Genomic DNA, 24,910 nt, shown 5'->3' with positions numbered 1-24,910 from the left:
CCTGAAAGCAAGCTGCTATTTTCAGGATCTCTTTGGGCAGCTGACTTAGTATGCTGTAAGTAACTAATGTGTGTCAATACTGTATAGAGAAGATGAAAAAGAGCACCTATATAAAGCACAATAACCATCCAGCTGCCATTTTGTTCTCAGAATGCAATGAGTGATTGTATCACTCATTTTTAACAAACAGAACACAGTATGTCAGGGTCAGTAAAACTCTTTCCATTAGCACAGGTGCCCCTCAGGGCTGTGTGAGCTCACCAGTTCTGTTCACACTTTGATTGTACAAGCAGTTGTCAAAGCAACTTCATTTTCAAATTCTCCGATGATACAGCTGTGCTTGGCTTAATGCAAAGAGGTACTGTAGCAGCTCATCTGTATACATGTCAGAAATCCAAAGGTTTGTGCAATGGCGTGACAACAATAGCCTAATTTTGATGGTTAATAAAACAAAAGAAATAGTTTTTGATCCCAGAGCAGTTGGTGATCACTCACAGGTAGTACTCCACAACAAATTTATCATTCAGGTCAATTCATATACTGTAAGTACTAAGGAGTACACATAGACATCAACCTTTGCTGGACTACTCATGTTGGGAGGGTTTGCTCCAAAGTTCAGCAGCGCTTTCATTTCTTGCGAAGACTAAGAGTGTTTGGGGTTCGACAGATAATAATGCTACTCTTTTACCATACTGTAATCGAGAGCATTATCAGATATGGCATAACAGTGTGGTTTGGTAATTTACCAGTTCAATTAAGATCGCATATTAGCCGTCTCATCTAAATAGCTCTGAAGGTCATGGGAGTGAAACAGCACCACTCCCTGCAGACAATCTTTGAAAAATCCCTAATCAAACAGGCAGGAAAAAATCTATCAGATCCTTCCCACATCCTCAATTCAGAAGACCAACTTCTTCCTTCTGGCAAATGTTTTTAGGGTTCCCAAATGTAAGTCAAACAGATACAAACGTTCCTGTGTCCCACTATCCATTAAAGCTGTCAATGCAAATGGCAAGGATAAACACAATTTTGACTCTTACCGCCCACTTGAGTGCGATATGTTTTGTTATAAGTGTTATATGTTGTTATGTGTTATACATGTGCAACAGAGTGATATGCAATGTTTGTTTGGTTGTTTGTTTTTCTGCATTATATTTAAATGTACAGAAGTTCTGTGTCCACTGAAAATTTCCCTCTGGGGACAATAAATCTGGCCTTGTCTAGTCTTGAATGGTCGTTGTGTAATGAAAATGGACAAGCAAAGTTAACCCTCTTCAGGAGTCTGGGAAAGAAACTGATTCCAGACCTGCTCTGGGAAACCTCATTCATTCATTTCCTGCAGGCAAGGTTTTCGTCTGGATGAGGAGAATCCTATGCTGTGTGTCTACTGTGGTTTGTTTCTTTCGGTCAAGGCGGGTGAGTTCAGACATATGTTTTTGTGTGAGAAATGCATTCTTATTAAGGAGCTTCCCCAACAAAATCTCTGAGCTAGAGGAGAGGATAAAAAATTTGCAGGATATCAAACAGTCGGAAGAACTTAAATTAAAAAGTGTCTCTCACTCAGTCAGTGTTTGTTGCCGTGGTGTACCACACACAGCCCTCAGTGATGACTGAATGACTGATACACTGCTGTGGATTCAGCTCAGCACTGCTCTAGTCTCCCTGGAAGCAAAACATCCAAACAGGTTTGCCATCTTTGCAGATAATCTCTCATCTGCTGGGACTGCTGTGTCTGAACTAGTCTCTGGTATTTTAATCATTGTCAACTCCATCATGCGTGACATTATGGTGAAAACTGTTCAGAGGAATGTTTTCCTGGAGCCAAAGCTAAAGATATTGAAGTCCAATTGGACAGTATGCTCACAATACATAATGTATCTACAGTTATTATTTGTTGCAGCACAAAGGCACTATATTGCAGGATTGGGAAACAAGGGAGCAGCATTTCCTGCATTTGTGCATCAGACTGAAGCTGTTGGGAAAGAAATGTATAGTTTTTTTATCCTATTCCAGACTTTAATCATGGATGTGAGAAATTTAGCAGTTTTCTCCATCTCCAAACCTGGCTGAATGGACATGTATACTGTACTTTGTTAATAGTTACTGGGAAAAGCTGAGATTTTTTGCAAGAGGTGGTCTGCACCCTAATCAGTTGGGCTCAAAAATGCTACGAATTTTGAAAAAAAGTGTAAATATATTTGACTAGTGTCTCACCAAGTTTCCACACCCTCACTCTGCCTTGATCAAAAGAGAGTTCCTGTTGTGTCAGCACAAGAAAACCCACACTTGTGAAATTCTGAGTAACGCTATTAACTGTAACTCACTGTCTCACTAACTCACTGGTTTCTTTGTAACAAACTTTTTGTTAATGATTTTACTTCAAATTCACTTGACTTTTAATTCTAACTGAATCTTGGTTGAAGCAACATGAGTATAGTCCACTTTTGAGGCTTGTCTCTCACACTATAATTTTTTCCACTAAACAGAGAAAATGGTTGTGGGGGTGGCTTAGCAGTGATCCATACTTTAAGTCACATTCTGACTGTTCAAATTGGGAATGTTTTGTCACCTGAAGCCTTTGATTTCACATTCTAAAATAACAATTCAATTCTGTGTTTAGCTATTGCCCACTTAAACTTATAAAAGGGTTTTTCTCTGTGAATTTGTTGCAGAGCTTTTGCAGTCTTCTGACTGTTTAGAATTAGTCAACTCTTAATCAGGTAAAAATGTCCTTGGCTATATAACAATTTCCTCTATACAAGAGGCAGTGTGATTTAAAAAGGAATTCCAGGTTGCAGTTCACTACATGCGCTTGAAGGAACTTTTTAAAAACCCCAATGAAGATGTTCAATCTGTAAGAAGTATTTCCCTAAAAATATTTCTACTAATCAACGTAATCCTAAATTTCTGCTTGCCACTTCGTCTGGTAAATCCTTCCCTCAGTACACGTTCTATTGCCTCTGTAGTTTGATGTGACAATTTATTATCCTTTCGTGTTGATAAAATAGTCTCTATGATGTGCTAAGTTCACCACATCTGTGCAACCTGTCTCTGTGATTAACTCTTTCCAGCCTGTCTTACTGCAGGGGCTGTTTCACACTGTGGCTCTATTCAAATCATCCTCCTGTCCCTCAGATATAATTGCCCCTAAACTGTTAATGGACATTATTGAAGTAATTGGTCCAGTTGGTGATTTCACAGTAATGAAACGTCCTGTTTAAGTTTGTGAATTATTTATTGGTAAATAACAATAATAAATTCCTTACATTTATATAGCGCTTTTCTGGACACTCCACTCAAAGCGCTTTGCAGGTAATGTGGATCCCCTCCACCACCACCAATGTGCAGCATCCACCTGGGTGATGCCATAGTGCGCCAGAACGCTCACCACACATCAGCGATTAGTGGGGAGGAGAGCAGAGTAATGAAGCCAGTTCAGAGATGTGGATTATTAGGAGGCCATGATTAGTAATTTGGCCAAGACACCAGGGTTGCACCCCTACTGTTTTCAAGAAATGCCCTGGTTTTTTTAATGACCACAGACAGTCAGGACCTCTGTTTTAGTGTCCCCGTCACTATACTGGAGCATTAGGACCCACATGGACCGTAGGGTGAGCGCCCCCTACTGGACCCACTAACACCTCTTCCAGCAAAAACCTTAGTTTTTCCCAGGAGTCTCCCATCCGGGTACTGACCAGGCTCACACCTGCTGAGCTTCAGGGGGTTGCCAGTTCTGAGTTGCAGAGTGATATGGCTGCTGGCTATAAATGGAGCTTGTGGTAAATATTCTGTTGCTGTTCTTTTAGCTCTAGTGCAGCTTTTGACAGCTGAGGGAATGCAGAGAGAGGAGGACATGGGAAGAGAGGGGAAAAAACAGAGGAGAGAAGAGAAAGGAGGACACTGAAAATGAATCATCTGCCAGGTGATCCTTGTCCACATCATTCAGAAACACATTCTGTTGTTTTTAGGAAGCTCTGTACAGAGAATCCCTGGGTAAAGAGTAGCCTCTCCTGATTAGTGGTTGCATGTTTAGAACAGGGACATAGGTTTCCCAGTCACTTTGTAGCATCCAGATTGATATAGAGAGAGAATTAACTGTAGGTTGTATTCTGTGCATTTAGACGGTGGCTTTGTCTTCTTTTGGTATTTGTAGGCATTATAGTGGTTTTGAATACTTGGTAGTAGTCTGGGGATTTTCTGGGAGATATGCCATATTTGTAAATAGTATTATTTGTGTGTTGTACATTTTAGGCTGCGTGTTGTTGAGCATTTTTGATTGTCATTATCATTGTTAATAAAAATTAGTTTAGTGTGCCTGAATTATAACTCTTTTCAAAGGCTCACATATATTCTTGGCAAAGATCTTTACAATTTGGGGTTGTAATTATTTAACTATTTATTAATCTGTTTGGTCATTTTCTGATATTTCTCTAGTTTTCCAACATCTGTTTGTAATGAGGTTCTTTTTCATAGTGTAGCAAACAAAACCAAAGCTCTGTAGCTGTGGTTAGAGTCTAAACAGACACACTGGTCAGTTGTGGGTCATTAAGCAATTCTGCCAGCAGTTTACACATCATATTTTTGTCAAAGGTTACAAACACTTGTTTAGGGCAAGCAACATTTTGTAGACCAACACAATTGTGTGCCAGTTCATCTACAGAAAAGTGCAAATACAAAGGCTATCTTCTTATCTGACTTTTGTTTGCCTAAACATCCCCTTTAGGTCAAAACATTTACAGTGAAGTACTTGGTGGGGCATGTTGTAACTTTTCTTGGAATTTGCTGTTTGACACCAATGACTAACAATGCTCCAGAGCAGACTGGGATTGTATGATTAGTTAAATTTCCTTTTTTTCTCATGTTTATTTGAAAACAAGTTTTTTTTCAAAACCTGTTAATACAAATTCAAATAATTAAGCTTTAGTGTGTTTATTTAAACTTCGTACATCTTCATTAAGTACACATTGAAAGTAGAACTTGATTTTATGTTAAGAGTATGTGACTTTTTGCAGATACTGATTAAGATTAAAGTATTACAGTTAAGTCTTTTATGAAACGTAAAATGGAGACCAGGTGACAAACCAGATGTTGTCAGTTCTCTAAGATGATATATGAAGAGGGCAAGGAAACTTTCTAAAATTGCTCTCACATGTGTGATAAAGCTGCTGTTGGCCGATGTAAAGATGGGCTTAAATATTACACAAGAAACAGGGAAGGTGATGTCTACTGTAGATGTCTAGAAACCTTGACTCAAACCCCAGAACCACACAAAGCCATTCTGAATCTGATTACAAAAAAAAGATCAAGGGAAATTGCTCATGATGTCCTAAAACAAAAAAGCACTGCAAAGTTTTTTACAACTAAGTATATAAGAGATGTTTAATAACCAGTGTTTAGCATGTGTGTATAATTAAATGTTATATATTTGTCACTTGTATATTACAGGTACAATTAAAGCTGCTTCATCCTCATCCTCCTCACCTGTTGGCATCTTGGCCACATTTTGCTCTCCACTTTTCTGCAGGCAGATTGTGTTTTGTATGCAGGCAATACTTTCAAATGTTGTACTTTGCATGCTTTCTGACATTCCTTGCTATTTGTGCTGTCCTGTGTCAGAAAGAGTGTGAATTTCTGCCTGCCTGAGTGTGTATCAGTGCTGCAGGTTTTGGACTTTCTCAGCTGATCTCACTACCCCCACCCCTACCCTGCTTTGCCTGAGGAAGGCTGCAGACTTTCTTCCCACCCCTGCAGTTCCCTAATAATTCCTCAGGAGTGTAATTTATCTTCCTTAAGTATATTTTCTACATTTGCCAGTTTAAGGAAGGAATTAAACAAATACTGCATGAGGTTCAGATATACAGTACTGTACATATTAAAATGTCTCAACCATGCAGTCAGCCTGGACGGTAGCCATTACAGTTGAAAGACAAGTTACACAAAACCTCCCTGTCAGAGCAATCTGTCACCAGTGCAGTCGACACAGCTAGATTTGCTAGTTAGATCACAGTGAAGTACTGGACCTATTTCAGCTTCTTTTCAAATGTTGGTTTCAGTAGTTTCACTCCCCTGTGTAACTCGAATCAGGAAATGGTGTGGCAGCTCAGATCCATCTTAATCTTTTGTCATGATAAGTTATTTAATGCAGCTTGATTTAAAACAAGTTAGATTTTACTTCTACTATAATTCTGTGTGCCTTATTCAGCCATGTTGCAGACAGTGAGGCAAAGGGTTTCTGAAGGTTCAGTTGAACCAGTAAGGAGCGAGCAGTAATACTCACTCTCGCCAGTAACACCAACATTTGTTAACTAAGGCAAACTGCTGTTTCACAGTGCCTTTGCCTATTTGTAGAGGTTTGAATGAACATCCATGTCCAGGCTATAAAAGAACAAGTCGATGTTAATTCCATGCTGCAAAGTCAATATAAATACAATCTTTCAGCTTTAATAAATGTTTGCTGGCTGATTTATCAACTAAAACTATTAAAGAATGCAGAGATTGAGAGGGATTCTAAAAAATATCAGAATCATATCAGAATTATATAGCTAGCATCTTTTATTAACCAGCTTTGGTTATAAAGCAGTTATTATTATTTTTATGTATTTCAACTTTGAAGAATACATACTAAATAATTTATTAGAAGTACACATTTTACAAATATGTCGGTGCCGCCACATGCTCCAACGATCAGCTTGAGTTCTTCCTGCACCATTTCACCAACTTCCACCCGTCCCTCAAATATACGGTTAACATATCTTCCACTACTCTTCCGTTTCTAGACATCAACTTCTCTATCAACTACCCCCGACTGTCCACTTCAGTTTATTACAAACCCACGGATTCACACAGCTACCACCTGTACAGCTCATTTCACCCCAACCACACTAAAAACTCTCTTCCTTTTTCACAGTTCCTTAGGTTACGACGATTATGCAGCAACAACATCGACTTCGAGAACCAAGGCCTCGATATGTACTCATTTTTCATCAACAGAGGATACCCCAGCAGTGTGATTGACAGGGCCCTTGCCCGAGCCAAAAACACCCCCCGGACCATCAACTCAATCAGGAACTCCCGCCGTAACAACCGCATTCCTTTGGTGCTTCCCAACCACCCTAACACACTTCCTATCCCCAGGACCATTAACCACAACTTTTCCATCCTACAGGATGATCCCTCCATTGGGGCCCTCTTTTCTGATCGCCCTATCATCTCATATCGCCTAATCTGCGTAACCTCCTTGTTCACAGCTCCCTTGACCGCCCTCAACAACCATCCACACCAGGTACTTTCCCTTGCAACAGAGCTCGCTGTATCACCTGCAAGTACACATCCACCACCACACTCATTCAAGGCCCCTTCCGGATCACCCAGATGGCATCTTGTACCTCCAGCAACCTTATTTACTGTATCTCTTGCAGTAAATGCCCAGCCATCTACATTGGAGAAACAGGAAGGAGACTCGGAGACCGCTTCAGAGAACACGTCAGGGCTGTGAAGATTAAAGATCTCTCCAAGCCCATTGTTTCTCATTTCACCTCTGACGGCCACGACCACTCTAATCTCTCCGTCTGTGTTCTCAAAGACGGTTTTCCGAACTCATACATCAGAAAGACCACCGAAACTAAAATTATTCTGCAGCTAGGATCACACATTCTCCCTTCCCTTAACGACAGACTACTGTTCTTTTAAATTTTCTCCATTCATTGGAAGTTTCATTTCACACCTCTCTGCACCCATTCTGACTTCACACCTCTTGATTGGCCTCTCTTTCTGTCCCCTGCTCCCGCCTCTCACTCCTCCTCCCTCCCAACCTTTGTTCTCCCGCTACTTTACCTTTGCCTACTGCCCTGTCTCTCTCACACCTGAAGAAGGCTCCACGGCCGAAACGTTGTGTTCTCTTTCTTCTTTTTTTCAGCATGGAATAAACCTATTGCTTGTTCCTTTGCAGCCTACGCATGCTGACGCAGCTACCCACCTGAAATTTTACAAATATACCATTTTAAATTCAGATGGGAAATTTGATTACAAAACATTTTATAAATCAATTTGCCTAGATTTTGCGGAGGTGAAATCACCAATTACATCTTCATATGATAGTAGTCGACCCACTGCGTGATTGATGCTCATGATGGTAGGGTCCAACACAACAGAAACAGACAAACATCATCACAGGTTTTACAGGTGATACAAGCATTTTTTTCTTCTTTGGGATAGAGGTTGAAGAGGGGACGAGAGATTTCCTGAGTCCAGTACCATTATACCTTGGGGACCTAGAGGCAATTCCCAGATGCGAGAAGTGTAAATTCACAGTGGAGGGGGTGAGTTACACAATCCATAATGCTCTCAGCCTTCTTTAAAATCCTCTCTTTTTAGAGTGTATTAGGAGTTATTGGATGTTCCCCTCTGATTTTGCCGTCTGTCTTTTCTGTTTTCTAAAAATGTTCCTAAAATGAAAGGGAAAGGTAAATGAAAATGAAAGGTAAGGCAGAAGCAGACTGGGTGAGTGTTGAAGTGTGGAGGAGTGCGATCCCCCAGAGGGACAGGCACAGTGATTCGTGATTGCAGATGGTTTCCTTTGTCCTATGGAACAGGTGTGTGTGGGTTATAGAATGCAGGTAGTGAGTGAAGGTGCTTTCTCAGGAATACAATCTATTTGGTAGGGATAGTATTGGACTAACAGCTACATTTAAAGAGGGAACAAAATGACTACATTTGTTTAGACAGTGTATCCCAGGGGCATAGTCATGGGTGGGCCCTGGCCCAACCTGATTGATCCTAGACCTACCCAATCAGTTCAAAGTCATTTAAGATTTTTTTGTGTGATTTTTTGTTTGCGTTACATGATTTGCTTTTTTTATGTCACGTGATTTGATTTTAATTTGCTATTGGCTCGCTGTATCTTTTGTGACCAAAAAGAAAATTGCAGTGGGGCGTGGCCTTAGCCTAATTGGCTATTGTCGTTGTCAGACACTCTTAGAGCTATCTACCCTAGGCTTTTGGTTCGTTAGCCAACATGTCAAAACAAATGAATATATCTACGTTTTCAAAAAGCTACTTTTAGATGACCAGCCCAGCCCCAAAACAGATAAGACACATGAGATGCTACAGGCAGCTGTGGAGACGATGGGGGCTAATACTGCAGCCATAGTTTCTTTGTCCGAGGCAAGTCTATGGCGACAGGACCACCAACAGATTTGTCTGCCGTTGACGAACCAGCCACTCAACCCAGGTTGCAGTCATTCCCAGCAATGACAGCAGCAGGAAAGGCACACTGTTTTTCTATCAAGTGGTATGAACAATTTAAATGGCTAGAATACAATATAGCTAAGGATGCGGTGTACTGCAAAGCCTGCAGACATGTCCCAGAGATGCATACCGAGTTAGTGTTCAGTAGAGAAGGATTTAAAAACTGGAGTTTGTTTAGACAGGCTTGTTCAAAACATGAGAACAGTGAACAGCTTCATATAGCACTTAGCAAGTCAGAGGCACACCAGGTGAGCCATGCTCCGGGCGGCCGTGGGACAGTGCTAATTCAGCTGCAGGGGGATGCTAACGTTTCATTTATAGAGAGGAATCGCCAGCATGTGGAAGTTGTTTTGGACATTGTCCTGCTGTGCGCAAAGCAGGATATTCCACTTTGAGGGCACAGGGAAACTGAAGAGTCATGTCACAAAGGGAATTTTATAGAAATGTTCAAGCTTATTGCAAAAAAGTGTGACCCAGAAATTGAAAAGAGGCTCAGACAGCTTCCTTAAAATGCTAAGCTCATGAGCCCAGAGATACAGGCTGAGCTAGTGGAATCTGCAGCTTCGCTACTGTTGAAACGGGTGATGTGTGCAAGTAATATTAAAACAAACTTTTCCTAAAGCTGTAGTAGTTCAGGTGGGGAGCTGCTCAGCATGCGTAGGCTAGTACTAGGTTTGTTCCATGCTGGGAAAAAAGAAAGAAAGACAATGTTTCGGCCGTGGAGCCTTCTTCAGGTGTGAGAAAGACAGGGCAATAAGCAAAGGTAATGTAGCAGGAGAACAAAGGCTGGGAGGGAGGAGGAGCAGGGGACAGACAGAGAGGCCAATCAGGAGGTGAGAAGTCAGGACAGGTGAAGAGAGGTGTGAGATGAAACCTACAATGAATAGAGAGAATTCAGAAAAAAATTAGTCTGTCGTTGAGAGAACTGGAAAGGTGTGATCCTAACTGCAGGATCATTTTAGTTTCTGTAGTCTTTCTGATGTATGAGTTCGGAAAACCTGTTTTGAGAACACAGACGGAGAGATTAATGTGATCATGGCTGTCAGAGGTGAGATGCAAAACAATAGGGTTGGAGAAATCTTTAATCTTCACAGCCCTAACGTGTTCTCTGAAGCGGTCATGGAGTCTCCTTCCTGTTTCTCCAATGTAGATGGCTGGACATATAGTACAAGAGATACAGTAAATAAGGTTGTTGGAGGTACAAGATGCCATCTGGGTGATCCGGAATTGTCCTGAGGGGCCTTGAATGAGTGTGGTGTTAGATATGTACTTGCAGGTGATGCAGAGAGCTCTGTTGCAAGGGAAAGTGCCTGGTGTGGATGGTTGCTGAGGGCAGTCAAGGGAGCTGTGAACAAGGTTACACTGATTTTATGTTGCTGGCAATATGAGATGATGGGGTGGTCAGAAAAGAGGCCCTCAGTGGAGGGATAATCCTGTAGGATGGAAAAGTTGTTAATAGTCCTGGGGATAGGAAGTGTGTTGGGGTGGTGGGGAAGAACCAAAGGAATGCGGTTGTTACAGCGGGAGTTCCTGCTCAAGTTGATAGTCTGAGGGGTGTTTTTGGCTCGGGCCAGGATTCTGTCAATAATCCTGCTAGGATATCCTCTGTGGATGAAAAAGAGTAAATTTTGAGGGCTTGGTTCTGGAAATTGATGTCGTCACTGTATAGTCATCGTAGCTCAAGGAGCTGTGAAAAAGGGAGAGTTTTTAGTGTGTTTGGGGTGAAATGAGCTGTATAGGAGATAGCTGTGTGAATCAGTGGGTTTGTAATAGAATTTCCTCTAAAACTTAATGGAGTGAGTGGGTAACTCCAATAGTTTCTGTAGTGAAGAGAGGAAAGGATGGTGATATGTGCATTTGTGGTGATTTTAAAGTCACCATAAATCGTGTACTCCACAGTGTTCATTACCCTTTAACTCATATAAAAGACATTTTTGCAACATTAGCAGGGGGTGAGTATTTCTCCGAGATTGACTTGGCCCAGGCCATCTACAAATGGAGACTGAGGAACCATCAAAGACATTTTTGACAATTAATGCTCACAAAGGCCAGTTTCAATACAATCGCCTAGTTTTGGGGGTGTCATTGGCCCCACCTATATGGCAGAGTCTTGCAGAATTCCCGATACACAGTGCTATCTGGATGATATTATTGTGACAGGGAAACATTATCAAGAACACAGAAAATTCAGAGAGAGTACTTACCAGGCTCAGAGAGTGTGGATTGAGAGCTAATCAGGCTGAACCTGAATTTCATAAAGGTGAAATGTCATACTGTGGTCACATGATTAACAAATATCCATTAGTCGCAGGGCAAAGTGGTAGCAGTGTTGAGAGCACAACAGGCACAAAATGTTTCTCAACTATGATCTTACCTGGGGTTGGTAAAATATCATCACAAGTTTTTACCAAACCTGTCAACAGTTCTTCCTCTCCCGAACACTCTTCTCCAAACAGGGGCTAATTGGAACTGGTCTGAAAGCCGTGAAAAAGCTTTCAAGAAACAAAAGGATTGATCACATCAGACAGACTGCTAGTGCCCATCAGACTCCGATACTCTGCCTTACAGTATCGGTGCCGTACTATCACAAAAGCTTAAAGATAGCTCTGGAAAGGCTCTCAATCTTTTTTGCTTCCAGATCTTTGACAAAAGTAGAACATGGTTATGCTCAAATTGACCATGAAGCTTTGAGCCTTGTGTGGGGTGTAAAGAAATTCCACCATTGCCTCTGTAATGGTAAGGAAATTCCACCATTTCAGGTGGGTTCACTTGTTAGGGGCTCCTACTTAAAACATTGAATTCAAGGGCACAAAACAGCATGGAAATGCTGGTGGCTTGTCATGCCTTCCCCTCATGAAGCTGCAGGAATCAGAAACAACAGATCCACTGGAGATGTTTCAAACAACTGGTAGAACAGCAGCCAGTGACTTTGTTTCTTCTCTGTGTCTTCTTTCCCTCCTCTCTTTCTTTTTGCTCTGAATGTGATCTTATACACATCACTCTCATGTTTTTATGGCCAGCAGCCATATCACTCTGCAACTCACAACTAGCAACCCACTGAAGCTCAGCAGGTGTGAGCCTGATCAGTACCTGGATGGAAGACCTCCTGGGAAAATCTAAGGTTGCTGCTGGAAGAGGTGTTAGTTGGGCCAGCAGGGGGTGCTCACCCTGTGGTCCGTGTGGGTCCTAATGCCCCACTATAATGACGGGGACACTACCACTTACCCAGGTATTCTAAGATACACTTTACAGTTGTCTCTGCTCAAGGGACCCCCCAGACATCAGCAGACATCTGCTTTGAAGTTAGAAGTGCTTACTCTTCCCAGTGTCACAGACTTTATCTACAATCTAAGAGACACTTCTCAGTCACCCAAAGCTGTAACAATATACAGTAATTATGAAACCTGTAAAAAGGTCCTAATATGGACTTGGACCTTACCCACAAGTAGTTACGTTGAGCCTTTGACCTTCCCATTCATTGTTTAATAAATGCAGCCCTATTGGTATTCCAATAGAATTTGATCAGACCTTTTATGAATTAATTGAAGAGCAAACTTACAGATACACAATCAGAAGGACTAATATCACTATTACTGAAACAGGATGCAAAAGGGCGATATAAAGACCTTACACTTAAAGAACTGGAGACCCTTAAACGTACAGTGTTGTGGCGCAAACATTTAAGCAAAATGCATCGCAAATCATACTGTATAAAAAAAAGTGCTGCATAACATTATACATCAGGATCAATCTGGATTTTTACAGGGACAATATATTGGGGACAATATTTGGAAACTTTTAGAGATAATAGATTATCATAACAATCCAAATATTCCAGGATTGAACTGTGTAGCAGATTTTGAGAAGGCATTCAATAAAGTACGTCTTGATTATATATTTAAATGTCTAGAAAAAAGCTCCTTTAAAAGCTCCTGGAATAAACAACATTAACTTAAAAGTACCTACCTGTATGTATGCCAACGATACAAATTTTCCTATTAAACCTAAACTGTCCTCACCATTAGCTTTAACTGCAGACCTAAATACCCTCTCAGTATTGTCAGGTCTCAAACCTAATTATGAGAAATGTACTATTTTGCGATTTGGTCTCTTGGCAAAATCGTCATTCTCACTACAGTGCAATCTGCCGATAAAGTGGTCAAATGGTCTGGTGGACATGTTTGGTATTTCTATTCAGGAAAATATGCAAGAACTTACCAAAGTAACTTTTGACTGTAAATGAAGTAAAATTGATAAGATGTTAAAACCATGGAAAAGTATAAAATCCCATCTCCACCTGAGGTTTTTTTAACTTACTGTATATGAGCAAAAGATAATTAATTTGATCTGGAACAGTAAGCTAGACAAGATCAAACGAACTCGGTTACACAATGAGTACAATCAAGGGCGGCTAAAATGAATTAACATAAGGGCCTTGAATTATGTGCTCAAAGCTACCTTGAGTCCAAACCTGTATTTGAATAAACTATGGTTTTCTAGAAAGTTACCGAGATCTTATCATCCAGTTTTTGAAAAAGGGTTATTTGCCTTTTTGCAATTACAGCCAGTTCATTTCAAAAAGATAAGAAAAGAACCGTTACCAAGTATGTCGGGATTCCTAGAAGAGGTGACGTGAAGCTGGTTGGAGTTTCAGTTTAAATCCCCGGAAATTCTGACTGATGTACAGCAACAAGTCCTTCGGTTTCACTCAAACATTCAAATAACTGGGAGACCCTTTGCATGGAATCTAATGATGCAAAAAAGTATTGTTTTTATAAAAGATCGTATTGACAGTAATGGTAATTTCATGTCTTATACAACTTTTAAAGAAATATATGGAAGAGTTTCTTCTGTGTTTAACCAACTTGTGTCAGCAATTCCTAAAAGATGGAAACTTATCATGAAGAGGAAATACCAAAAATATAAGTCCTTGTACTGCCCCTATTCCATATATAAAAAATCACATGGTTGAAAATGATTGAAATAAAAACATGTACACTTATTTCATGGAGAGTAAAGGGTTGAAGTCTAGTCCAATAAAGATACAAAACAGTTGGGAATACAAGTTAGATGTGTCATTCCATTTTTAACTTGATATATAGAACTACCATGGATGTCTCTATTAGGATTATTCAATTTAAATTACACAAAATATTAGCAACTAGAAAAATGCTAAATCTATGGGGTTTGGAAAACTCCCCAATGTGTAGGTTTTGCCATATAGAGGAGTTAGATGAAACTCGCCTATTTTGGTTTTGTCCAAAAGTGGCTTTATTTTGGACTCAGACCTGAGCACTGGATTTCTCCATACAGTGTAGCCTTTGGAGTAGATCAATGTACTTTTGGGAGACATAAGAAATAATTCAGATGATATTGGAAACTTAATTATATAGGTAAGGAAAGCCTTTGATTCTTAAAAAACAGGTTCAAGATGTTTGTAAAACACCACTGGCACCTTGAAACACCCATTTCAAAGGATCAAAAGAATATTAATTACCTTCAACATAAATGGGGGAAACTAATTGAGGGGGAAGTGTGGGACCCACCTTGACAGAATAAGAGATTCAGCCTTATAGACAGTTGAGAGGATTGCAGATCGGGTCGGGTGGCAGGATGTGGAAGAAGGATAATAGTGAGCTGGCTGCTGCTCAAGTTGTCTTGACTCTGTGGAGGTCACTGCTTTCCTTTCTCATCTTCTCAACTCACAGTGTACAATGATTAACTGTTATAACTCTATGCATCTGTCTTGTGTAGTCTTTGGTGTTCTATAAGAAAACGTGAAAATTGCTTATTTGTCCTTACAACTAACTGTTATACCCTATACATCTGTTCCCTGTTAAAACACACTGATTAGTGATGGAGAAAAGATATTGCTCAATTGTCACTTATGAGCAGATATAATTTATTGTTCCTGTGAAAGAAGAGACACAATTGTAAAGATCAAGTGTTGTGTAGAAAGGAAATGAAAATGAAGAGACAAATGAATTAGATTTTAGCTAAGACTGGAGCAAAAAGTGTATTGCCTGGGCAGGCTAACAAGTTCATTTCCAAAGTCGCACTTTCCTTTTTTTTAAACGTAAATGCTTTGCCAAATGCGATGTCAAGAATGACTCTCTCTACCATGATTCTGTAACAGTTTATAAAGGGTTGTGCCTCTGCTCTCTTCGGATGAGAAAGCGTCGTCAGTTTGACCCAGCTGAGGGAACATGATGCTCCTGTCAGCCCTCCTGTGAGTGACGGTCTCCCTGCGGCAGCTAGCAGTTTCACCACTGTACCCACAGGCTCTCTTCCGTTTCCTAGGGGCTCTCTGTGTTCAGGCTTTAGGAGGTGATACTATGAACACTTAAAGAACAGTAGTATGAACAATATTAGCACCATGCCTGTTTCACCCCTGGCCAAGAGAACAGGAATCCTGACTAGGAATTAGTGCTGATTAAGGTTAAAAAAGAAAAATGGACAAGTGATCTTCATCATAAACTCCTGCAGAGAGGTGGTGCAGAATGATTTATTTCTGCACGCAATTATATTTTTAAAGACAGCAAATAGCAGATTGGGATAATGGCATGGTATGGTTTAAACATGGTTAGACTAGGCAGAAAAGTAAAAGCCAAGCCAACCTGATTTCTTATTCTCGAGTCAGAACTTTCTCAAAGTGCACAGGGAGATGGCCGTCTCAGCCGATTACAATTTTTCCGGAGCGATTGGACCCTTTGTATTCACACGGGGGGCGATTGGATCCCCCTTTTGTGTGCAGGTGAAAACCTGGAAGGGCTTGGTGCTTTGGCACAGATTGCCACCGAGAGGAGTGCTCCCTTCGCCACAGACTGATTGGATCTGGTTCGTTGTTGCACTGACAATGAAGCTGTTCTTCTCCTTGCAGGGGCTGCCCAGACACCTGTTCTTCATTTCAGCACTGCATTGTTTGGCACTCATGCCACTCCTATGGTAATGCTGTCTTAAGAACTTCTGATAGCGTGTCTCATCAGCTGGGGGTGGACAGCTCCCCCATCTAGGCACTGCAGTCATGACCACAAGGAAGAGGAGCAAAGGGGCCATCTTGGGAGTCATCCTGTTTCTCTGCAAACCAATGGAGAGAGAACGGTTCATAACAAGTCTGTAACTCTTGAATAACTCTCAGTGACATTTCAATATTGTTTTTTTCAGTGGTATTACATAATTTAATTATAAGTGAATTCCACACCAGTACTGATTCTGTAAATGATTTGTACTCACCACATCCTCAGCCATGGACTCGGAAGATATGGACTTTCCTAAAAACATTTCATGGGTTGGCTAGCTTGGCAGCCTCCGTGTTCTGAAAAAACAAAAATATCTCTGACTCGCTGCAAGTCCCTTTGAGAGTCTTTAACTAGCGATTAGGAGCTAAGCTAACCTGCCTCGCTGAGAATTGCTTTGAGAGGTGACGTCTCTTCAGCTGGGAACTATGCCCTCAGGAGAGAGAGAGGAAAAAGAAGCACTACTCTAACTCACTGAGAGGTGCAGCCTCATGACTGGGTGGGCCTAGACCCTCAGGAGACAGAGAAGAGAAGAATTAGTGACAACAGTTTAGCCATCGGTCCCCTTTGACTCACACTGCACGAACCTCCCCAGCAAGGGTCACGGTGCTGCTGCCACCCTACAGACAGAAGCTCAAGAGCATGCCACCTGCGATGAAGACCGTGCGCCACCTGCAATGAAGACTACACGCCACCTGCGATGAAGACCGTGTGCCACCTCCGATGAAGACTACACACCACCTGCTATAAGACCCCACAGCACTGGTCAAATGCTGCTGAGCAAGAACTGTGCCTATTCAAAGATTCTTCCACTGATCTACAGTAAATGAGTTTACAGAGATGGTCACATCCTACACCAATTACTGTTTGGACAGATGTGTTCCTACCAGGAAGATCCAGGTATACCCCAATCACAAGCCCTGAATGAACAAAGACATTCGCTGTAAATTTAAAGCACGGTCTGCTGCCTTCCAATCAGTTGACAAAAACGCACAACACGCAAGCTGCTCTATGTACATTATTAAAAAAACAAGAGGCCTAACATTCTAGTCACCCAGAAAACCCCCGACTGCTACTAAGCATTAAACTCTTAATATACCTACAGAGGCCACACAAGAGATGAGCTGCTTTCTAACTAAATACAATGCAACCTGCAGTTAAATCTCTGTTTGCATCCCGGAGCTTATATCCCCATCCCAAAAAATGCACCTAAGTTTTTTTCTCCCCAAAAAAACTGATTTTTTTTCCTGTCTTCAAAGACCAATTTTTCAAGTTGTGGCCCTGTCAGACAGCTGAAATTGCTTGTAGATCCTGCCCTTTGTGTTTACTAGCTTAGATAGAAATTTGATAGAAATGGGACATTGGACAAATATATTTGAACTTTATTGGCCGTATACAGTCTCTTGTATTAGGAATTTGTCTTTTCGCAGACCCCACCTTGCTCTCCATGAGACACACAGACAAGGAGAGAAGCTGGGGGTCAGAGCACAGGGTCAGACATTTATACAGCACCCCTGGAGCAGCTGGGATGAAGGGCCTCGCTCAGGGGCCCAATGGAGTAGGATTCCTCTGCCAGGCGCGGGATACGAACTGGCAACCTTCCAGCCAGATCCCTAGCAACAGAGCCAAAATCCTACATAATTTCTTTGTGAAGACAGGACCTGGAATGAGAATGTTTGCATATCCAGACAATTTATGAAAAAATATTTAAAGCTATAATAGCTAATGCAGTTACTATAGAATGCCTGTAAATGCTAGCTGATTTTGCAGGTGTGAGTTGTTGACTATAGATGACCCCTGGTTGCTATGTAAGCAAACCGATTGTTAATCTAAACAAGGCCTGGCAGGGATTTTTTCCTGAGTCATGTTACAGAGCTCCGTGAAGTTGGCGCCCACTACAGACAGCACAAACAGTGAAACCCACCTCATTCGTTAGTGCTACGTTTTTGCCGTTGAAAGTAGAGTTTATGCTGCTTTCGTTTCCGAGATTTAGCGCCTTGTTTTTCCGGGGTCATGACATCACTCAGCCCCCCTACTCTGTCAAAGGGAAACCCACCTCAATCGTTAGTGCTGCGTTTGTGCTGGTTTGTGCCGTCGAAAGTAACTTCAAAGCTGCTTTCTTTCCTGAGGTATAGCGTCTTTATTTTTGGGGGGTGTGATGTCAGTCAGCACCCCTACAACGTTGTAGGGAAACCGAAATGGTCTCATTCGTTAGTCCTGCGTTTGTGCCAGTTTGTGCCGAAGTAACTTCCCAGCTGCTTTCGTTCCCGAGATATAGCGCCTTGTTTTTCGGGCGATCATGTGACCATGCACGGTGCCTTTGACCTCCAGTGACCCTGTCTGCCGAGTTCAAGTACTCTGTTACCGATGCGAGAGTAACGATTCTGCAGTTGTGTTTCTCTGTGTGCCCGTGTGGGGGGGCGGGGGTTGATTTTGCTTTTAATACCAGTATCTTCTCTGCGTTTGTGTGAACAAGAAAATTAAAATTGTCACCAATATCATACCCTAATCAGAACAGTTGTGGATGTAGCCTTAAAAGGCGAACATTAGCAAACAAATGAATGTTCTTAGAAAGAGGCTTAAACTAATATTTTGTGCACTAATTAGGATTAAGAGGACTAGGAAGAGAAGTTTTGGCTTCTTTGGGTGTCAAGAAGAAAATGACCTGGAATGGAATAAACCTTTACCTGTTCCTTTGCAGCCTACGCATGCTGACACAGCTCCCCACCTGAAATATAGATTACCTCCCAGGTTTAAAGGTACGATATCATAGCAAGTATTAGGTTACAGTACAGAGGGTGCATATCAGCAAATGCCATGATAAGGAATGAATTATAAGTAAAACCATTCAGGTGGGGAGCTACGTCAGCATGCATAGGCTGCAGAGGAACAAGAAATAGGTTTATTCCATGCTGAAAAGAGAAGAAAGAAAACACAACATTTCGGGTTCACGTCACCTCTCACCCAAAGAAGACACCTGAAGAAGGCTCCACGGCCGTAACGTTGTTTTCTTTCTTCTCTTTTCAACATGGAGTAAAGTTATGGCGTGGTCCTATGTAAAATCATTCCTGAAACAGGTCCATTACAATGCTTTCCCATTTTAACTAATTTTCCTATAACTTTACAATTTATGAAAGTACTTGATTTCTTTTATTTTTTCTGTACACTTTTTAAAAATAATTGAGCTGCTTTGAAGAGTGAATCGGTAAGGACAGAATTATTTAGTGTGAGTTATGAATGGTCTCACTAGTTTTCCTATAACAGATACAGGAAAATTTTAACAAGGGCTGTCTCTTTACATGACTCACTACAAAGGCAGACAGGTTAATGAAGGGAAGCTGGCAGTGAGTCTCAAAGTCAGTCTACACTGACATGGATAGCATCTGAGAGCATCCTAGCAAAGACAAACCTGGCACTTTAAACTCTCAGCTAGCGCTATGGGGCTCGATGGTCATGTCTTCAAAGATCCCTAACTGTTTAACTGCACCAAATACTGATCAAGTCAGTCATTAAGGAAATTCATTTCATTCACACAGCCTCATCAAAGCCACCATCATTATTTGGGTTGTGTCCCGGCCAATCTGCCTCCTCTTTTTTAGAGGATACTGTAAACCTTTAGGAACGATATGATCTAGCAACAAGTTTATGTCACTATAATTAGGCTTATGACAATCAATGACATGGCTTAACTTTCTTTTAAATTATTTACGATCATCTGGCAATTTAGGAAAATGCAAATAAGTCACTAGGAGACCAAGGTCGATGTACATATACTGAAGTTGCTTCTGGACCTGGAAAAGCGTGCAGTGGCGTTTTGCAAACAAAGCCACTTGCCCCTGAAAGCCCTGAACCCAGTGGGTGTTCTCCCACTGCACCAGGTACCGGTCTTGTCTGATTGTGCAGGTGGAGGTTGCTGCAATTCATGAATTTGACTTTGCCCCGTTTGTGAGTGCATGTTTGCAGATGGAGGATCTATTGCCAGCAGAATAGGCTGGTGGAGGTGCACTGGGAGAAGCCTGTGGAGGTGGACGATGTGGATTATAATAATGAGGGTTCCAGTCATCATGATCGTGGTCAGAGGAAAAAGTCTCTGGCTCTGGACCGCTTTCTAATTTCGGTGGAGACTTTTTCTTTTTAGTGTGCATGGCCATGACTTTAGATGGAGCCTGCTGTTCTTTATTTTCAAGACTACCCTTTTTCGAAGCTTCCCATCATTTCTGTTTCCTCTTTCCATGACATAAGCTTTCCAATTCACTTTCTTTCTTCTCCTTCTCTTTTAACTTTTCCTTTAAACTTTCTGTTTCTCATATTTACTAAGCAACTGCCTATATTATTTAAACAGCAGAGGTTTAGTGGTCCGAAAGACTTTAGTCTCCTACTCAAATGTTAATAAGTTCCTTATAAGTAATACACTTGGTTCGAGAAATAATTCTGCGGTTTCCGTCTCTATTTTCTATATACTTACACTTATGTTCTACTTTGCATATGCAAAAATCTATTGTTATCCCTGGCGCCTCTTTTGGTTGATAAATATTTTACCTTACACCTATTACCCTAGCTTCACAGTTCATGAATGTAAAACATTTTTTTTCTTCTTGCCATGACTCTAACCTGGGCTTAGTGGGACTCAAACCCACTTACAATATTCAGAGTCTACCTGACCACACAATAAAACTCAGGTCACGTACCCTGTTGAATTGGGAAATCTCGCTTCTACAATCACGAGAGAACAGCAACCAGCAACCACTCAGGAAAAGGAGAAACTGAGACACATAATGGCTTTTGAAAACTCAAGTGAAAACTGTCAAGTACAGTGATAGCAGTTTTCTAAACTGAAAAGTGTAAATAGCAGTATTTCGTGTAAGAATAAAAAATGTATAATTTTTATTAAAACAAAAGGTAAAAGGAAAACATTTTACCACGTTATCTGAAAAACCTTCAAGCCAACTTAAAATATGTACATTCTTTGCTGCAAATGAAGTCAGAGAATTCAGGGAATTTCAAAAGGCTCCCTTACCTCTTATGGTGTGCACTGTGGTCTGTTGTCACCCTCTAGCTAGGAGAAATTCCCTCTCCACAGGGGTTGGTGACCCTACTCGCAGTGCCAAGAAATTGTCGAAGAAAACCCTTCACTCAGGTTAGGTGTGGTCAAGCAGAGTCCTTTATTCATGCGCATGGGGAGGATACAATCATACAGATCTGTGAGTAACCTCTCCACCGAGATGGTAAATGCAATGAGTTTTATACAGCAAATTCACAAAAAGCTAACCTGCCTCGCTGAGAATTGCTTAGAGAGGTGACGTCTCTTCAGCTGGGAACTATGCCCTCAGGAGAGAGAGAGGAAAAAGAAGCACTACTCTAACTCACTGAGAGGTGCAGCCTCGTGACTGGGTGGGCCTAGACCCTCAGGAGACAGAGAAGAGAAGAATTAGTGACAACAGTTTAGCCTTCAGTCCCCTTTGACTCACACTGCACGAACCTCCCCAGCAAGGGTCACGGTGCTGCTGCCACCCTACAGACAGAAGCTCAAGAGCATGCCACCTGGGATGAAGACCATGCGCCACCTGCGATGAAGACTACACGCCACCTGCGATAAAGACCCTGCGCCACCTCCGATAAAGACCCCACAGCACTGGTCAAACGCTGCTGAGCAAGAACTGTGCCTATTCAAAGATTCTTCCACTGATCTACAGTAAATGAGTTTACAGAGATGGTCACATCCTACACCACTTACTGTTTGGACAGATGTGTTCCTACCAGGAAGATCCAGGTATACCCCAATCACAAGCCCTGAATGAACAAAGACATTCGCTGTAAATTTAAAGCACGGTCTGCTGCCTTCCAATCAGTTGACAGAAACGCACAACAAAACGCAAATCACGCAAGCTGCTCTATGTACATTATTAAAAAAAACAAGAGGCCTAACATTCTAGTCACCCAGAAAACCCCCGACTGCTACTAAGCATTAAACTCTTAATATACCTACAGAGGCCACACAAGAGATGAGCTGCTTTCTAACTAAATACAATGCAACCTGCAGTTAAATCTCTGTTTGCACCCCGGAGCTTATATCCCCATCCCAAAAAATGCACCTAAGTTTTTTTCTCCCCAAAAAAACTGATTTTTTTTCCTGTCTTCAAAGACCAATTTTTCAAGTTGTGGCCCTGTCAGACAGCTGAAATTGCTTGTAGATCCTGCCCTTTGTGTTTACTAGCTTAGATAGAAATTTGATAGAAATGGGACATTGGACAAATATATTTGAACTTTATTGGCCGTATACAGTCTCTTGTATTAGGAATTTGTCTTTTCGCAGACCCCACCTTGCTCTCCATGAGACACACAGACAAGGAGAGAAGCTGGGGGTCAGAGCACAGGGTCAGACATTTATACAGCACCCCTGGAGCAGCTGGGATGAAGGGCCTCGCTCAGGGGCCCAATGGAGTAGGATTCCTCTGCCAGGCGCGGGATACGAACTGGCAACCTTCCAGCCAGATCCCTAGCAACAGAGCCAAAATCCTACATAATTTCTTTGTGAAGACAGGACCTGGAATGAGAATGTTTGCATATCCAGACAATTTATGAAAAAATATTTAAAGCTATAATAGCTAATGCAGTTACTATAGAATGCCTGTAAATGCTAGCTGATTTTTCAGGTGTGAGTTGTTGACTATAGATGACCCCTGGTTGCTATGTAAGCAAACCGATTGTTAATGTAAACAAAGCCTGGCAGGGATTTTTTCCTGAGTCATGTTACAGAGCTCCGTGAAGTTGGCGCCCACTACAGACAGCACAAACAGTGAAACCCACCTCATTCGTTAGTGCTACGTTTGTGCTGTTGAAAGTAGAGTTTATGCTGCTTTCGTTTCCGAGATTTAGCGCCTTGTTTTTCCGGGGCCATGACATCACTCAGCCCCCCTACTCTGTCTAAGGGAAACCCACCTCAATCATTAGTGCTGCGTTTGTGCTGGTTTGTGCCGTTGAAAGTAACTTCACAGCTGCTTTCTTTCCTGAGATATAGCGTCTTTATTTTTGGGGGGTGTGATGTCAGTCAGCACCCCTACAACGTCGTAGGGAAACCGAAATGGTCTCATTCGTTAGTCCTGCGTTTGTGCCGGTTTGTGCCGAAGTAACTTCCCAGCAGCTTTCGTTCCCGAGATATAGCGCCTTGTTTTTCGGGCGATCATGTGACCATGCACGGTGCCTTTGACCTCTAGTGACCCTGTCTGCCGAGTTCAAGTACTCTGTTACCGATGCGAGAGTAACGATTCTGCAGTTGTGTTTCTCTGTGTGCCCGTGTGGGGGGGCGGGGGTTGATTTTGCTTTTAATACCAGTATCTTCTGGGCATTTGTGTGAACAGTAAAATTAAAATTTTCACCAATATCATTCCCTAATCAGAACAGTTGTGGATGTAGCCTTAAAAGGCGAACATTAGCAAACAAATGCATTTTCTTAGAAAGAGGCTTAAACTAATATTTTGTGCACTAATTAGGATTAAGAGGACTAGGAAGAGAAGTTTTGGCTTCTTTGGGTGTCAAGAAGAAAATGACCTGGAATGGAATAAACCTTTACCTGTTCCTTTGCAGCCTACGCATGCTGACACAGCTCCCCACCTGAAATATAGATTACCTCCCAGGTTTAAAGGTACGATATCATAGCAAGTATTAGGTTACAGTACAGAGGGTGCATATCAGCAAATGGTTCCATCACAGCCATGATAAGGAATGAATTATAAGTAAAACCATTCAGGTGGGGAGCTACGTCAGCATGCGTAGGCTGCAGAGGAACAAGAAATAGGTTTATTCCATGCTGAAAAGAGAAGAAAGAAAACACAACGTTTCGGGTTCACCTCACCTCACACCCAAAGAAGACACCTGAAGAAGGCTCCACAGCCAAAACGTTGTGTTTTCTTTCTTCTCTTTTCAGCATTGAATAAAGCTATGGCGTGTTCCTACGTAAAATCATTCCTGAAACAGGTCCATTACAATGCTTTCCCATTTTAACTAATTTTCCTATAACTTTACAATTTATGAAAGTACTTGATTTCTTTTATTTTTTCCGTACACTTTTTAAGAATAATTCTATGAGAGAGTTAGATTGTATTACGCCTTGCGCCAGGCGGGCAAGCCATGGGAGTAGGGAGCGGGGTGCCACCACACGGCCGTCGTGGGTGACCCACAGTCCCTTAGCAGTATCATAACAGCAGCCAGAGCCCACCCAAGACTGCCGTTCCCTCTCATCAGCAGCCACCTGCAGCGCAGCCACATCACTTAAGGAAGGAGTCTGAGTGCGCTCCAACAAAACGCTTTCTGATCTTCCTGTGCCCGCCTCGCACTTCACAACTGCAGTGGAAGCTGGTAAGAGTGTAGCAGTCAGCAGATTTGAAATTAGACTTGTATGCTTGATAAGGGCTGTTGCTTGTTGAGCAGAGCATGATGGAGGCAATTTAGCAGCTTTAACAACTTCGCTGTCAGAACAGATAGCATATCCCTAGTGCAAGGAGCCATCAGAATTTTATCACAAACACAAAACACAAGCCAATTTAACTTAAATTAAATAAATATGACACTGCTTTGAAGAGTGAATCGGTAAGGACAGAATTATTTAGTGTGAGTTATGAATGGTCTCAATAGTTTTCCTATAACAGATA

General features: G+C 41.7%; 1 long non-coding RNA gene across 2 annotated transcripts in view; it reads left to right on the top strand.

The window, feature by feature from the left end:
* Positions 1-17,424, top strand: part of LOC148647708 (uncharacterized) — a 52,584-nt gene extending 35,160 nt beyond the window's left edge. Inside the window, exons 2-4 of one of the 2 annotated variants that reach the window (XR_015926689.1) lie at positions 3,807-3,922; positions 8,215-8,318; positions 16,127-17,424. This is a non-coding gene — a long non-coding RNA (uncharacterized LOC148647708). The remainder of the gene's footprint in view (positions 1-3,806; positions 3,923-8,214; positions 8,319-16,126) is intronic. The other variant, XR_015926688.1, reaches the window with a different exon arrangement.
* Positions 17,425-24,910: the final 7,486 nt, after the last annotated feature.

Source organism: Lepisosteus platostomus, chromosome 15, assembly GCF_059453375.1.
Source record: "Lepisosteus platostomus isolate fLepPlt1 chromosome 15, fLepPlt1.hap1, whole genome shotgun sequence".
NCBI classification, from domain to species: domain Eukaryota; kingdom Metazoa; phylum Chordata; class Actinopteri; order Semionotiformes; family Lepisosteidae; genus Lepisosteus; species Lepisosteus platostomus.
This window is presented reverse-complemented; position numbering and strand designations above follow the sequence as displayed.